The sequence below is a fragment of the Dendrobates tinctorius genome, unplaced genomic scaffold (assembly GCF_039654945.1).
Source record: "Dendrobates tinctorius isolate UK_male_01 unplaced genomic scaffold, ASM3965494v1 ptg000191l, whole genome shotgun sequence".
Classification (NCBI taxonomy): domain Eukaryota; kingdom Metazoa; phylum Chordata; class Amphibia; order Anura; family Dendrobatidae; genus Dendrobates; species Dendrobates tinctorius.
In genome coordinates this window covers 21,383,679-21,401,949 of record NW_027361858.1, presented here as the reverse complement: position 1 = coordinate 21,401,949, position 18,271 = coordinate 21,383,679, and the positions used below count along the sequence as shown (strand labels likewise).

At 44.2% G+C, this 18,271-nt stretch overlaps 1 protein-coding gene across 2 annotated transcripts in view; it reads right to left on the bottom strand.

The window, feature by feature from the left end:
* ADAMTSL1 (ADAMTS like 1) overlaps window positions 1-18,271 on the bottom strand; it is a 487,614-nt gene that overhangs the window by 249,442 nt on the left and 219,901 nt on the right. The window lies entirely within an intron of this gene.

Genomic DNA, 18,271 nt, shown 5'->3' with positions numbered 1-18,271 from the left:
CTAAACAAAAGTTGGAAGCATGGTCTTCTTACACACTAGTCTTTTCCAAATAGTACAATCTATTACCTAATGCAAAGTTACGTTGTTCTTCCATGTTTATGCCAAGTATGACCAGATGTTCATGTGCTAGCAGTTCCCAGACAGACTATTACGGTATCCACTTGAAGGACTGCCCAAGTGCAGTTTAGGGGTTGAGCATAGTAATGGTATGGTCACAGATACAAGTTTTCAGCATTAAATTTGGGCTGAAATTTGAAGCAAAAATTGACATACTGCAGATTTAAAACCCTGACTGCAGGTCATTTTTGGATTTTTTTCCAGGATTTGGTAAAATTTTATACATCGTGGGTGGAAAATCTGCAGCGTATCTGACAATTTTATTCAAACTCTTGATATCATAGAATTAAAACTCTTTATTGAAAACAAGCAGAGATCTTTACTACAAAGTTAATTATAAAGGTGGCAATATTTTTCTTTACACAATGATTCCTCTTAATCTACATAAAAGAGAATCCCCTAATTTCGGTGTGACTTCCACTAGCCGTAGAATTCATGTATTACTAACCTCATGACGTTTGCTGAAAATTACTACACACTTCAAGATGCTGTCAAGCACAGTGCGGGAAGACTAAGTGCAACACGAGGGGTAGAGGGGAAGGGAGCCCAAATGTTAGGGAAAGGGGGAGTGGAGACCCCCTAGGCAGATCTAATAGCACCCTGCCTACCCTACCATCCCTTTATTGGTTCCACACCAATTGCTGAGCAGGAACCTAAGCCCTGTATATCCCTAGAGCTAGGCCCTGAATAGGGAAGGGGGTGATGAGCACTGGTCAGTCTCCACTGTACACTAAAGAGAAGGGAGACAAACAAGGGGGAAGCAACATAGCTTGAGCAGACTCAGAGAGGTAACACCAAATGTCCTCCAACAGCAAAAGAGAGGAAGTTAGCCAACTGCTATCACTCCAAGCCTTACAAAGGAAAATGTGAATATCACCGGCGACTCCCTGAATCAGACTGTGAGTCTATAAACACCCAGGTCCACGTGTGTCAATTAGAGCCGGAGGGAGGTTGCCACTGGGTCCAAAAGTCAGAAAGATTAAGAAGGCATCTGCAATGCCAAACACAGAGACCTTTTGCAGCCAGATGCAGAATGACTGTCTATAGCATCTGACACACCCGTGACAGATGCCCAAAGTGTTATAGTGCAGGACTTTGCTTTTTATTCATTTTTCTCAATTATTAGACTGCAAAATCCTAAACATTTGACAGTTTTGGTATTCATCCACAGCATGGACCACCCAAGGTCTGTTCTGCGGGGTCCTGTTCCTGCTGCTAGACTGCCCCTTCAGTGTAGGAGAAAGAGATGTAGCAAATGTTATCATGGCTCACAACTAGAGATAAGCAATTCAACTAATCCTGCCCTGGCCCAGTGACAAGACTGGTCCACCATGGTAGCCAGACTTCACCTTTGTGCCCAGCATGCTCGGTACCTCTGGCACTTACTAAGCCTTGTGACATTATGATCTTGCACTACAACGCAGATGATCAAGACATTGTTGAGCTTAGATAGTGTCAGAGGTGCCCATGATGAGGGGATGAGGATGTTGGGCACAGAATTGAAGACCGGCTTCCACTGAGGACCACAGTAGGAATGAAATGGAATTGATCAGGCTCTATTCACATGCTAAGTTGTCATCAGTACTCACAAGGAACCATTATGATAACTTGTTACAGAAGGTTGTCGAGGTACAGAGGCATTTACACTACATGATTATTGTGAATAAATGTTCTTAGTAGGCTAGGAATGCAATCCAAACAGTCTGTTGACCACCTAATGGATGAGCAAAATGCTTGTTCATCGGATACAATGATCTTTTAGTGTGTCCAAAATATCATCAATTTAGACAGCATTTCATCCTGAGTAAACGGAACCTGTGCTGCAGAGAAAATGGCAGCTCATGTACAATGAGGGAACCATTTCAGATCTTTCAGGGTGCATTTCAAGCACGGTCTACCAGTATAAAGAGGCTTTAATTCAGCAGCCGATCGGTAACTATCAGCGATTGTTTAATACCACAATGTCAGCTGAAATAAACGCTCCTTGACCTTTGCTTGACCTGTACAGTAGATTATAAGTAAGGGCCCCATCACATATAGCGACTCACCAGCAATCCCGATAATGATATGAACTTGTCAGGATCGCTGGTGTGTCGCTCCATGATCGTTGGTGAGCTGCCAAACAGGCAGCTTCACCAGCGATCAGGACAGCGACACGCGGGTAACAAGCGACGCACGTCGCTTAGTTACCCGCAGTGTACGTTAAGATACCAGCGCGCTGGTGCAGGGAGCTGGTAACCAAGGTACACATCGGGTTTCTAAGGGGTGCACAGCACTTAGAAACCCGATGCTTACCTTGGTTACCAGCTCCCTGCACCAGTGCGCTGGTATCTAACATACACATCGGGTTTCTAAGCGCTGCGCGGTGCTTAGAAACCCGATGTTTACCTTGGTTACCAGCTCCAGCTCGCTGATCGCTGGTCTCCCGCCTGCCAAACGCAGCGATGCGTGCTGGTCAGCGGGAGACCAGCGATCAAAAAAATGTCCTGGCCATTTGAGGACGATCAGTGATACTCGGCAGGGGGGCCGGTCGCTGATAAGTGTCACACACAGCGATCTCGCTGGTGAGATCGCTGTTGCGTCACAAAACTTGTGACTCAGCAACGATCTCGCTAGTGAGATCGCTGTGTGTGACGGGGGCTTAAGCCCTAATGGTCTTGCACCATATGAAAGATGGGGACATCCTACAGCATCTTATGCAACAGTTTACAGTTTTGGAGAAAGATTCATCAATGCAGGCATTAATGGGTTTTACAAAGGGTTGTCCAAAACTGGATAACCTATACATTACACTATAAACTAATAAATATATCATATTCAAAATCTTGCAAATATATTTCTTTACTTTGGTTGATATGGAAGGATCTAACATATACTTACCTTGTAATTTCTTCACATCCTGTTCCGTTCAGATGTGTCCGGATCCTAGAATTCCAAGCGGCGGAAGTTCACCGACCGCCATATTGGAAACTGCTGGTGGTACCAGCCTCTTGCGCGGTACCACTAGCGGAAAACCGTCGCACCTCCCACACACACTCTATACGCCGCACGCACCACACGCACACACACACAAACACACACTGTATATGCCGTACACACCACACACACACACACACACTGATGACACGAGAGGAGAAGACAGCAGATGGGGAGAGAGAAAGCATACAGGGGTGAGAGACAGAGCACAGGGGGAGATAGCTCAAAGAGGACAGCACATGAGGGGAGAACACAGCACAGGAAGGAGAGAGACAGTAGACAAGGGGGATAGCACATGGGGTAGAGAGGTCAAAGAAGAGAGCACAGACGGGAGAAATCAGCACAGGGGGAAAGAGAGTGGCTAGGTGAGTGAAACATGGGGGGAGAGATTCTCAACGCTGCAAAGCCTGCCCCCATCGTGACATTACCGCCCTCCCGATGCGATAGCCGCGGGCCTCTATCTAGTATATTATAATCACATAAGGAAATAGTATAATTAAAAGCATCTTTAGGTAAAATATTCTGACCCTGAAAGGTCAATCGAGTCCCGAAATAAAAAACATTTTTGCTGTCTGAGAGCTAGATTTATAAGTAGTGTTACATACAAGGCTCCCCTAAGATTTATTCTGCTTAAGAGTTCTGGGCATTTCATGCTCTTTTCTATTTTACACTTTCAGTTTTGAGGTCCCCGCATTTGTCTTAGATTAGAGGAACATAAAAATAACTGTTCACAAGGTTTACATTAGGCGCCACGTGAACAAGAAACAGGCTGTTTATTTCTTCCAGTGTTGGATAAAGTACGAAATGCATAACTAAATAAACTGTCCAGAAAAAACAACAACAATACTATATTTATTTCCTAAATAATGATCTTATCTGTGGCACCAGGCCAAAACAAGTCCGCATTCTACAATATAAGTCTATTCATATGTGTACATAGTTTGTAGGCATTTCCATATACTATATCATAATCTTGGGCTTGTTGGTCAGCTATTCCTGCCCCTTCCAATGTCTCATCTATAAGTTTATTTATATGATGTCAAATCTTATGATATTGTTACATACAGTTTTGATAATTTTCATATTATAGATATCAATAAGGATGTATACACTAAGCTTTAATTGAGCATTCATTTCGAACTGAAAGTTAAATAAGAACGATTTTCCAATCACCGTTTATAACTTCAGATTCTTAAAATGATGGAAAATCACTAAGATATTCTGGTATAATGACCTTTTTTGAATATTTTCTTGAACAACGACATTGCTCTCGGCCACTCGATGGCCTCGGAACTACGGCACAGACTTAATTTTCTTGTGTTCACTTCTGCCTCTGTCTCTTTGTCTTTGAAAGCAAAAGGGATCCTAGAGATCAGACAGTTTCCAATAGTAATGTTGTGGCATATTCTAGTTGTATTCTGACACATTATGTGATTGGAATATAATTCTTAGGGTACCGTTACACCTAGCGATGCACCAGCCATCCCGACTAGTGATATGACGCGGTCAGGATCGCTGGTGCATCGCTAGGTGGTCGCTAATGAGCTGCCACACAGGCAGATCTCACCAGCGACATAGCGGTGGTCGGGGATCGCTACTTACCTGTCAGACGCGGCGATCCTGCGTCCTCCCGCCCACGTCCACGCGTCGCTCGTCGTCACAGCAGGAAGCGCCACAGGAAGTGGCCGATGAGGAATGGTCCAGGAGCTACTCGCGCGATCAGCGATAATCAGCGGGGGAGCCGGTCAGAGGTAAGTATCACATGCAGCGATATCGCTAGCAATATCGCTGCAACGTCACAAAATCGGTGACTTTACAGCGATATTGCTAGCGATATCGCAATGTGTAACGGGGGCTTTAGACTATGGACAACATTTATCACCCATTCACAGGACAGGTGATGAATGTAAGATCAATGGGAACCCCACCAACCAGGAGAAAAGGTTCACTGTGTTCCTGCTTTACAAACAGTGGTTGTCACACATGTGAACTACAACATAACTCACTGTCAACAGAACTGACAGAGATAGCAATGTACAGGCCTTGAATGGAGCAGTAGTGTGCATGCGTGAATGGGAGACCCGGTTGGAGGGAGGGGATTTGTCAGTAGATAACATATGTTTAAGAAAAAACAGTACCATAAAACAATAATTGCGTATGTACAAACCCCTTTAAGTCCACGAATAAGAGCATTAATTGACCAATAGTTTGTGATTTCATTGTCTTGCATATATGTTTATCTAACCAGAAGATATTCTTGCAGTATTTCACAGGTTTGTCTAAATGTTAAAATAGTAATTACACCGCGCTATACTGGGAAAGACAAGGGTTAATATTAGACTACTCACTTGATAATGTATAGAAAAAACAAGATGTCCCGGAGGGTGGTTGCCTGGTCTTGGAAATATGGATAGTTGTTAGTGTATAGAAAAAATGTAATGTCCTTAAGGCTGATCGCTTTGTCTTGAAAATGTAAGTAGTTATTAATGAATCCGACCATAAGTGCATCCAACCTTGGAAATGTTACTGGGATATTGGCTGGCACATGTCCCCTAATCCTGGTTTAAATATAATTACTTGCCGAATGCTAGTGGCTGAATATCCTTAGATAAATCAAGCGCACCTGGTACTAGACTGTTATATGCAGAGGCAGACTTGGAAGCTGGTGGTCGGTGGTGCAGTCAAGCGTGCTAGATGGGGTGGGTGATGACCGCTGCTGCTGGGCAGTGAAGCAGTGCGGATCGCCGCTACCTCGCGTGCTCTGGCCGTGAGCGACGCTGAGGAGGTCGGCGTGTGGTGGGGGCAGGGTGTAGCGTGACGTCACACTGGGAAAGGACGGTGGCTTGCTAATGGCACAAAACCAACGCGTTTCGAGAGAACGTCTCTCTTCCAACGAAGCCACCGTCCTTTCCCAGTGTGACGTCACGCTACACCCTGCCCCCACCACATGCCGACCTCCTCAGCGTCGCTCACGGCCGGAGCACGCGAGGTAGCGGCGATCCACACTGCTTCACTGCCCAGCAGCAGCGGTCATCACCCACCCCATCTAGCACGCTTGACTGCACCACCGACCACCAGCTTCCAAGTCTGCCTCTGCATATAACAGTCTAGTACCAGGTGCGCTTGATTTATCTAAGGATATTCAGCCACTAGCATTCGGCAAGTAATTATATTTAAACCAGGATTAGGGGATATGTGCCAGCCAATATCCCAGTAACAGTTCCAAGGTTGGATGCGCTTATGGTCGGATTCATTAATAACTACTTACATTTTCAAGACAAAGCGATCAGCCTTAAGGACATTACGTTTTTCCTATACATTAACAACTATCCATATTTCCAAGACCAGGCAACCAGCCTCCAGGACATCTTGTTTTTTCTATACATTATCAAGTGAGTAGTCTAATATTAACCCTTGTCTTTCCCAGTATAGCGCGGTGTAATTACTATTTTAAGCTTGTCTCTTTTTAGCAGGTATTAGCACAGAACCTGTCAATCACCAGCAGCATCTGGGAACACCCAATTTTTTCTTCTGGGCCAAGTGGACTAGCGCCAGTGTGTCACTCTATTATTTGTCTAAATGTTATTGAGCAAACTGTAAATGCACTTGAACATATTTTCAATAGTTTAGAAATTCTTCTGTAACCAATGCAGTATGTTTTGTAACAATAAGGTTGAGAAGGTCTTGAGACAGCTCACTTTTTTTACTTAGAATTAGATTTTTCTTGTGCTGCACCTCAGTGATGAGACACCTTTTTGAAGGCCACCAGCTGATATTATTTTCCACTAAGTGACAGGATTGCTTTCTGATTACTTTTACATTTCAGCTGGCATCATGACTTTCCATGGCTTTATGCACTTCTGTTTCTTCATGTGCTCAATACTTTTTCCGTGTGTCATTTCTCATTATTACACATAACTTAATTTATGGACATCTATGGTTGGATTTATTTGCTTGTGTGGATTGGATGGGTTGTTACCGGCAACTGTTGAGACTTTCATGTCAATAGCACCTCTGGAAATATATTTACTTAGAAAATTGTTGACATGTTCAATACTTATTTCACCCACTGAATAAAGTGCCATTAGGTCTACTTCTTCCCATATTCCAGAGGTTGTACAGAGCAATACAAATAGCTTTACTTTTATGATACAAAACCAATGGTCATTACGAACGTTATCTTAATTTCTTTGTATTCCTTTTTTTATGTTAATCTGTCTGCTTTGAGTTGGAAAAATGTGGACTATTCTGACACACTGGGGACCATATCCTGAACCACTGCCAAATCACTCTGACACAAAGTGCTAAACCATTTAGTAAGTCCGTCATTCTGTGGTGTGATTAGAATACAATTCTGAGTACAATGTTTATTTGAAAATAATTAAGTGAAAGCACTTACTAATATGTACCATTTACACATAACCTTTGTTTATAGTCAGGGTATTAGAATAGTTTACAATAGCCATCACAAGTTTGGCATCTGACCGCTGATTGCTGAGGAATGCTTTAGCAAGCTGAATATCGCAAATGACAAATTAGATTTTATGCCGTAAGATGTGTTCAACAACCAACCACTTTGTTTGAATAAAAATGATGAATGATAAGCTTAGGTGAATTTAAAAATGTAAACAAACTTTCTCCAATAGAATATATGTCTTCCCGGCAAAGATTTTTAATGATGTGTTAATTCAAAAGCATATCCTACTCCAATACTATTTATAACACACGATGTGGTCTGGGCAATTAAAAGGTTTCCCCAATATAAAATTAAGGCTTTAAAGAGCCTAATATAGTAAATCAATATTAGTATTTTTTAATTTTTAATTTACCTAACTTACTAATTATTTTATAATATCCTTCTCATGACTCTTTTGTCGGGAGACCCGGGACCAGGGGGTTCCTTCCTTCTCCCTAACACTAGGGGGCTCCCTAGCTCGCCCTGTTCCCCAGGTTACTTCTGAAGGTGAAGACACCGGGACCACGTACCTTGCCTTATCTCCTGAATCCGCCCTCCATCTGTACCCTACCCCCACCCAGGGAAGAGGGGATTAGAAGTGCACAGTAGTACACCAACCAGCCAAACAAGGCAACATGAACAGGGTAAATGGAAACTATCAGTCATACAAATAATCACTCACATATAACAGAGGAATGCACTGGGGAGTGGAGGATTAGGTAAACTCAAAGTACGAGAAGAAAGGGAATTATAACACTCACAAATCCAAGCATAAGTCACAGATAAATCCACCAAACGCCTACACTTATAACCATCAGTTACTATCCTCCCAGTCATACAGCATAAGATAGCTCTGACGATATGCTTCAGTCAGGATTCAGATTATATAGGGGATGGGGGTGGCTAACCGTGCTCAGCTGAGAGCCTTAGCTCCAGGAACTCTCAACATGGCAGATTAATCCCTGTATTGCCAAAAGAAATTTACACCGCTTAAAAAGAAGATGAAGTGCTTCAATTCAGTGCAGGAGTAGGAGCACTCAGACACTGCGGTCTTCTGGCTCCTCTGTCGCTGTAAATCCGTGACACCTCTGCACCATCCCCCTCAGTCCCCAGAGGCTCCTTGCAAGCTCCAACATGATCACAGTCCACAGTTATGGTGCCCAGCAGTGACTGACTATGTATATCAAGTTATGACGCAGCTATGGATAACAATCAGGGCTTTTTTATAGTTAGTGCTGCCCTAGGCACTAAGATCTCCTCTTTTACTGGGACTCCACTGTGCATTTTGGGAGAATTGGCAAGTATAGTATTAATTTAAAGGTGTTTTACACTACTGTGAAGACCTCAATCAATTTGTTTTACCCATATAATAACACGTCTACTCACCTCTGGTGGCAGTGCCATTCCTGTGACATTGGCATCTGGTCTCCCAGAGGCCGTATGACATTGTTATATCACGTGAGTCCTGCAGCCAATCGGTGGCCTCTTCCCTCTGACTTTGGTAGTAACTGATACCTGGAGCTTTCACTTCTTGAGGGTGTTCGTTTAGTCCAAAGGGAGTGAGAAGGAAGAGGCCACTGATTAGCTTCAGATCTCATGTGACATAACAATGTCATGTGACCACTGGGAGACCAGGTGTCAACTTCACAGGAGCAGCACTGTCACAGAGGTGAGTATAGGTGTTATTATTATTAAATAAAGATTATTATTATTTTAAATGGGGAAAACATATTGATTGAGAAGCGGTTATTCCAGTAGTAGAAAACCCCTTTAGTGAAGTTGTCTTGGATTTCATTTTTTCAGACAGAATGGAATGATATCTTGTGAAATACTTGTGAATTTAGCTTTCAGACCCAACACCACCAATACAGCGGTTCTAGCTGATCATTGCTAACTTTGTTGCAGTGATCATGTGCAATAGCAATGAACAAAAAGATCTGCAGGACCCTGGTCCTGTGGCCATGTTGGTGGTCTGTTATTGCCAGACTAGAGCCCTGTGATCCTCCCCCTACCTGTTGATATCCCCAGCACCTTTTCTGATTAGGCCTGGCACAACGTCATATGTATGTTGCGCTGGAACAATGCCGTTGCAGAGCTTATTAATCAGAAAATTTGTCCAGGATTCCTTCAGGTAGGAAGGAGATTGCAAGGCTCTGGCCCAATGGCTATGAACTACAGATGTGGCAGCTGGGCCAGGATTCTGTGAACCATCTTATGCCGCTCTTACATGCCATACATCCACTTGGCCACTGAAGCCAATCACTGGCCTCAGGAGTGATGCTTGCACGCACTACTGGCTGCAGTGATCATGTGGATGTGCGATACCTTTGCATGAATAGCAGTGTTAGAATTACGTAAATTAGACAGATAAGTCATGGGTTTGTATTGTCTTTTGCTTTAAACTTTTTCCTATTAATTTTGTAAGCCTTTAATTTTTTAAACAATGGGCTACCTCTTCAATAAATGCCACCTACAGTAAACACACACACATATATATATATATATATATATATATATATATATTGTGGTGTAGTGACCACTATGTCCACTAGGGGGCGCTGTATGGATGTCCCAGGAGAGAGGATGAATGGCAAGATACTGAATGTATCTCAAGGTGGGTGGCCTTGAGATGGAGATTTCTGTGTGTTAATCAGCAGTGATACTGCTGAGGTGCTGGTTCAATGTGTCAGGGACTAGTTACCTACAAACCCACCAGGGGGTGTGTTTAATAATGCTATTGTAAAGTGTATATGTGTGTGTGAAGGACCTGTGATGAGGTCATAGACATGTGACCCGGTGGGCGAGGCTAAGGACCATATAAGGTGTATAAAACAAAACCATATGGAACAGAGTAAATGTACCCCAACGGAGTCACCACCTGTATAATATTGACACAGGGGGGGATCGATGATGGACACTCCCACATATCATATTCAAACAAAAGAAAATGGAGTAAAAGTCTGTTGTACTAGAAAAGTAATAAATTTATTATACATAAAAATAGTACTAACAAAACATAAACAAACATGTGCAACAAAGGAATCTATGCACTATAGCATGGGATAAGGGGTTTTTTCCTTAGGATGCGCACCTGGGTTTGATCTCCTGTTACTCTTGTGTCCCTTTTCTACGGCCCATCTCCACAATAAGCACTTAGCACTCTATTACTATTGATACCATTGGACAGGACAAAAAGCAGCTGATATTACCCGATTCCTTTGTTGCACATGTTTGTTTATGTTTTGTTAGTACTATTTTTATGTATAATAAATTTATTACTATTCTAGTACAACAGACTTTTACTCCATTTTCTTTTGTTTGAATATGATATGTGGGAGTGTCCATCATCGATCCCCCCTGTGTCAATATTATACAGGTGGTGACTCCATTGTACATTTTACTCTGTTCCATATGGTTTTGTTTTATATGCTTGCTATCTGTGTTTTCACAGTTACCAATAAGGAACATATGGATTTCCGTGAACGCGAGAAAGCGTGGCAGACTGAGTATAATAAAGTGTTTAATGAAGGATCTGGTATTAATACGGATTGTAAATTTGGTGACACTAGTACCTTGATTGTGAAATATAAAGAGTTACTCAACAAACGCACGCGATTATGGTGGAATAAGGCATTCATGGAAAAATATCTAATCTGTGGCCTCATACCAAGAGGTTTACGGATACAGGTATTTCCATCTTTTAACATCATGATAGTGATTTTGTGAATCAATGGGAGGAAGCTACCTCCGCATGCTCAAGAAAATACATGGAATTGTTATCTAAATATAATGAAAAACAGCTCAATGAGTTAGATGTGGAAATTGGGTCTATACAAGATGAGATTAATAAGGGCCTCACTAGTGAGATGGTAACTAAGGTGAAGATGGAGGTGGATGTATCCTTAAAGAAATGGGAAACAGAGATTGTCCAGAGAAAAACTAAAAAATATCAGCGGGATTTAACTGATCGACAACAAGATCGTGTGTATAGATGGCGTGTCCGCCAAATGAATAACAATAAGAATCCCATAAGAGGAAGGTCTACCTCAATATCATCAGTCTCATCCATGGAAGAATCCACTAATTGTCCAGATGGTGCACGATCTTTGTGGGATAGGAGAGATCATGTGAGAGATGGACGTTGGAAAAATGGAAAATCCAACAAAAGGAAAATGATTAATTCAACAAAAGGTGATAAAAAGGCTCGCACCAATACGCTTGAGGTAATTAACCTCTCCTCACATGTTCTCTCTGACCTTCACAGAAATGTATTACAACTTGGTTTATCTTTTTCTCCAGTAAGTAATTTTGATTATTTTACAGCGGTAAAGGACCTCCACCTGTTTTCCTGAAAGATTGTCCTGAGAAAATTACACTCACGCCCTTTACCAAATCAGGGATTATTAGTCTCAGAAGCTGAGGCAATATGTACTCTGGAGGAACTGGAGAGTGAATCCAATAAAGATTTGGTAAGTGTACCATTGCCCCCTATAGCGGCCAGATGTACCACGTTCCCCCTTTCTCATTATGTCCCCAAGTGGAGATCTTCACACGATTAGTGACAGAAGATTTGAAAACAATTACCAATTATAAAAAAAGTGATAATCTGACTCCACATCAGAGAGAGGCTCTACATGAGATTGGGAGCTGGGATGACATTGTTATCAAACCAGCCGATAAAGGGGGAAACGTGGTGCTCTGGCCTGCTGATAAATATGAGAAGGAGGCCATGAGACAGCTGAGAAATAAGGAAACTTACTCACAGCTGCCAAATAATCCTCTCACTACTTTCCAGACTAAATTACATAATATCCTTGAAATGGCATATGAAAGGGGCATTATAACTAAAAAAGTACTAAATGGACTATTAGTCCAGACTCCGGTGATCCCCACATTTTACCTTCTCCCCAAGGTCCACAAGGATCCTGTTTCTCCTCCTGGACATCCTATTGTGTCTGGCATGGGGGGGTTGTGTGATCCAACCTGTAAATTCATAGAATATTATTTACATCCACAGGTGGAGACACTGCCCTCCTATGTCACAGACACAAATGATATCTTAAGGAGACTGGATGGTCTGTCCTTGGATGTGGATATGATTTTGGTGACAGCAGATGTCGAATCGCTGTATACCAGCATTCGGCATGTGGATGGAATGAGGGCTTCCAGATTTTTCCTTGAAACAAGTAACTTGGACCCAGATATGCGTGAGCTAGTGTTGAAGCTGTTGGAGTTTGTTCTTAGGCTACTTTCACACATCAGGTTTTCGGCGTCAGGCACGATCCGGCGTCGTGCCGGAACGCCGTATCCGGCAAATGTTTCGTAAAACCGGATGTGACGGATCCGGTTTTCTGCCGGATCCGTCTTTTTCTTGACAGACAAAACCGGATCCGTCTCATCCGGTTCATCCGTTTTTCTATCCGTTTTTCGACGGATTACGCCGGATCCGGTTTTTAAAATTGACCCTTGTGGCCTTCCGAACGGGATTGGCTATTGGAAAACTATATATAGCATGTTCCTACAGCCCTTCTTTGACAGGTTGTAGAGGAGAAAGTGCAGGTTGGAGAGAAGAGCAAGTTACTGGCGAAGATGGATGTTGTCATTGGAAATATTTTGAAGAATTTGGCGGATTTTACAGCGGAGGCGAATCGTTTGAGGATGATTGTTCTGGAGAAGGAGAGAGCGAGACAGCAGCGCATCAGGCATCGTAGACGTTTGTGGATCCACCCCATCACAGCCAAGAGAATGACGCGTGGGGTCTATTCTACACTATGCATGGACCTTCGACGAAACCCGGATAAATTTTTTGGATATGTTAGGATGAAAATGGAGAATTTTGATTACTTGGTGGAGCGCATTGCACACCTCATAAGAAAAGCGGACACCTATTGCCGCTTCTCTGTTTCACCCGCAGAGCGTCTGATGGTGACTTTAAGGTAAGCCACATTTATTGGATATGCTCGCATCAGAGCACACTTTCACTGCAATCTTGTTGGTGGTAGTTTGCATCTCCAAGTGTTATAGGTCAGTTTTGGTATGTAATGCTGTGATTTAAAACTAATTTATTGTTTTTTAATTCCCCACAGATTTCTTGCAACTGGAGAATCCCTTTCGTCACTGCATTTCCAGTACAGACTCGGGATTTCCACCATATCTGGAATTGTGAAGTACACATGCCGTGCACTGTGGGACTCCTTAGCTGAAGAGTTTTTACCAGAGCCCACAACAGAGAGGTGGATTGAAATTGCTGACAAGTTTCAACAGATATGTCAGTTTCCAAACTGCTTGGGCGCTGTGGACGGGAAACATATCCGCATTGTAAAGCCAGCTGGATCGGGATCGGAATATTTCAATTACAAGAAATATTTTTCAATTGTCCTCATGGCCATCGCTGACGCGGAATACAAATTTATTGCGGTTGATATTGGGGCCTATGGCCGCTCCAATGACTCTCAAGTTTTCAAACTGTCTGCCATGGGGCGTAAACTGTATGGAAACACCTTCCAGTTCCCACCACCTAGACCGCTGCCGCAAACATCTGGTCCACCTATGCCATTTGTCTGTGTAGGGGATGAAGCCTTCCAGCTGTCAGAACACCTTTTGAAACCGTACTCTAGCAGAGGATTGACAAGACCAAAACGCATTTTTAATTACCGCCTCACAAGAGCAAGAAGAATGGTTGAATGTACCTTTGGTATTCTGACAGCCAAATGGCGGGTCCTATTGACTGCGATCAACCTCAAGACAGAAACTGTGGACGAGGTGATCAAAGCGTGCGTGGTACTCCACAATTTTGTTATCTGCAAGGAACCCATTTCCATTGAGGACACCTCTGAAGAAACCACCTTGCAAGATTACCATGACATTACCACTAGAAGTTCTGTGACGGTTTCAGTAATGAGGGACAATTTTGCACTATACTTTATGTCACCTCAAGGCAGAGTACACTGGCAGGATGGCAGAGTGTGAAAGATTTGTGCCCAACCAAACTTGTGTACCTTCTGTACCAACAGTATATACCTTTGCCAACCAAAGTTGGCTATCTTGTCATGGTCTCTATTTTTAGCTTTAGGCCACAGGTGTGTACCTGGTTGTGTTTTATGCAAAGTATTTCACCTTTTAACAAAAGTTGTGTACATTGTTAGGAAATCACCAACAATAAACACAACTTTTTAGGTGAAATACTTTGCTTCAAACACAACCAGGAACACAACTGTGGCAAAAAGCTAAAATTTACCCACAGTTATATACCTAGTTTTGAATACCATTTCACCTTTTAAATACCCTGTATTTAACCTTTTTCGCCGCAGAAAGAAATGACAGACAACCAGTGTAAAATAATTTAACTTTTATTGAAAAATGTTTTTTTTAGTAAACTTTTTTAAAATTTTAATAAACTTGTTTAATAAAACTTTGAAACTATAAAACTGAAACCATAAAACTGGTCATTTTTATTTAAATACACACATTATAAATCTGTGTAGTGTGTGGAGGAAATACTGCTGTAGGGGCTGCGGGACACTTCGACACTGGGAGTGTGGAGAGAGGACTGGGATCGTGGTGGGGAAGGAACAGTTAGAGGTGAAGGTGTGGAAAAAACTACAGAATGGGTGGACATGTGGGAAACAGAAGAGGTGGTGGGTGGTGGAGTGGAGGGTTGGGCAGGGACTGTAGGAGCAGATGATGTTGATGGCAAGTTGTATGGGGAAGGAGTTTGGTACGGGGCAGGTTGCTGGAAGTGGGGAGATGTCTGGTACGGGGCAGGTTGCTAGAAGTGGGGAGATGTCTGGTACGGGGCAGGTTGCTGGAAGTGGGGAGATGTCTGGTACGGGGCAGGTTGCTGGAAGTGAGGAGATGTCTGGTACTGGTGAGGTTGCTGGTACTGGGGAGTTTGCAGGTACTGGGGAGGTTGCTGGTACTGGGGAGGTTGCTGGTACTGGGGAGGTTGCTGGTGCTGGGGAGGTTGCTGGTGCTGGGGAGGTGGATGGTGCTGGGGAGGTGGATGGTGCTGGGGAGGTGGATGGTGCTGGGGAGGTGGATGGTGCTGGGGAGGTGGATGGTATGTAATAGGAGGGGGAGGATGGAAAGTGGCTGGAGGGGGTGTAGATGTAATAGGAGGGGGAGGATGGAAAGTGGCTGGAGGGGGTGTAGATGTAATAGGAGGGGGAGGATGGAAAGTGGCTGGAGGGGGTGCAGGTGGAGGAACTACTGTGGTGGGAGGAGGAGGTTGGGAGGTAACTTGCTGGAGAGCAGCGTGGCATGAATGCATTACATGCATCTGCTGGGCAGGAGAGAGCGTTTCCATGCGCTCCACAACAGACCTGAAAAAGGTGTGGTTTGGCGAAGTTCTTGCTTCTGAATGCATGGTTTGCAGAAGTGTCTTCACCTCCAGAATGCTGGAGTTGATCTGCTGATAGCCTGCGGAGATTTGCTCTGACAAGACTTTTAGACAGTTCTGGAAAGATGCATTCAGATGCAAGAACTCTGGCGCATAAGTCTTTTCCTGACCCCTCTGCCGCTGCCGCCCAGTACCCGCAGGTGTACTAGAGGTGGCAGGGGCAGAAGGGTGGGGTAAAGGGAAAGCGATCTCCTCACCAGCAGCTTCATGTAATGTAGGCGGCCACGATGCTCCTGTGCTGGTGGATGGGACAGATGGGTCGAATGTGTGGTAAGTCTGGGAAGGTGCAGATGTACCGGGGCGGTCGAAGTGTCCCTCGGTGCCGGTCTCCTCATGGATCGCCTCAGAAGGGTCCAATCGTGCAGGCTCCCGAGTGCTGCTCACCATGCTGTGGAATAAAGAGAAAAAAAAACAATTAAAATACTGACATGGTATGGCCCTGGCTGAAAAAAAAATTTACATCTAACATTTTTTTTCACATGTGGTGTGTAATATTTACCTTCTGGTGACCATTGTTTCCCGGAGGAACGACAGGGCTTCTGCGTACTTGTACTTGCTCCTGCGTCCTCCAGATCCACTTGGGGCCCGCATCTCTTTATTGAACTCCTTCTTGAAACGATCCCTCACAGACCGCCACCGATTCACAATTCTGTTCCCTGAAACGAGAAAGGAGTGGTTAGTATACAACATCAGTGTTTCCCAAACTCCAGTCCTCATGGTCCCCAGGGGTCATGTTTTCAGGATTTCCATAGTAAATAGAAATCCTGAACACATGATCCGTGGGGACCGCGAGGACTGGAGTTCGGGAAACACTGGTTTACATCAAGCAACCGGTACTGTATATACTTACGCTCTGTAATCTGGGCCCGAACATCGAGGTCCTCCCAGCGGCCCACAAGGAGCGAACAGATTTCCTCCCAGAGTCGTCGGGTAACGATAAGGTCAGCGTGGCGGCGGTCAGCCATATTCCAGAGCGGCTCCCTTTCTCGGACGAGTTCGATGAGGTGGTCCACATCGAGTCCTCCATCCTCACCGTCAGAGTCGGGAGCACGCTGTGAAGGCTGTTAAAGAAAAAGACAAAAATAACATAATTAGCCTCCACATAAGAAATGAAATAAAAAGTGCAAAAAAACAAAGCAAAAATATTTATACTTACACGCTGGTGACCGCCGCGTTGCTGTCGCCGACGACCCTGGGAGGCACTGCGAGGACCTCTTGGCCGAGCACCAGATTGGGAAGACTAGAGAAGAAAACAAAAAATGTTATGTCTTTGGATGTAGGCATTTGTTTGCTGTGTGTGGTCTGCAGAACATTGTTTTCTATGTGTTGTGTGTAGTGTGATGTTGTGTTTCTGCGTTTGATGCAAAAAACTTACCAATTGTGAGCCCACTCCAGGTGTCTGTCCACCCCTTCCTTCTTCTTCTGGGAGCTCCTCTTCATCTTGTGAATCCTGTTTTGAAATAAAAGGCAATGAATAGACATATATTACAGAGAAGATGGATTTTGGAAATAAAAACTTACCGTCAAACGCTGACGATGCGAGGGAGGGCTCCCAGACGATGATGTGCTGTCTTCCTGGTGGCCACACTCCATGCCTGTGGGTGGTGTTCCAGCTGCTGCCATTGCTGCTGCTGCTGCTGCTGCATCTATTGGGCGGCTGTTGAATAAAGAGAAACAAAGGGCCAATGAATATCTTGATATTCAATAGCCCTAGTTTGGAGGAATGGGGGATTTGATAATTACCGTCTCTCATCTGCTGCTGGCCTCCCCTCCTCAGCATGTTCCATTTGCTGCTCCATTTGGGGTGGTGGTGGTGCTGATGGTGCTGCAGTGGTCTCCTGCCTTCTCCTGCTTCGCTTGGTTGCTTTCTTGGGTGGCATGTTGGGTGTGGCTGTGGGTCCCACTGTCTTGCTTTTATATGTCTTGTGGGCAGAGCTACTGAGCATGCTCAGACCAAAAAACCAGATCCGGCCGCCGGACCCGGCTTTCGCCGGATCCGGCGCATTGCGGCGCTCATAGGCTTTCATTGTGTGAAAAAGCTGGACGCAAAAAACGTTACAGTAGCCATTTTTTCCAGACGCCGGATCGCGACACATTGCCGGATCCGGCGAAAACCGGATGAAACGCATGGCCATCCGGCGCGATCCGGCGCAAATGCAAGTCAATGGGGGGGAAACCGGATCCGGCATTGCATTTCGCCGGATCCGGTTTCTGTCAAAAGCGCCGGATCGCGCCTGACGGCGAAAACCTGATGTGTGAAAGAGGCCTTACCCACAATTTCTTTACCTTTAAGGACAGATTCTTTTTACAGAGGCAGGGCACTG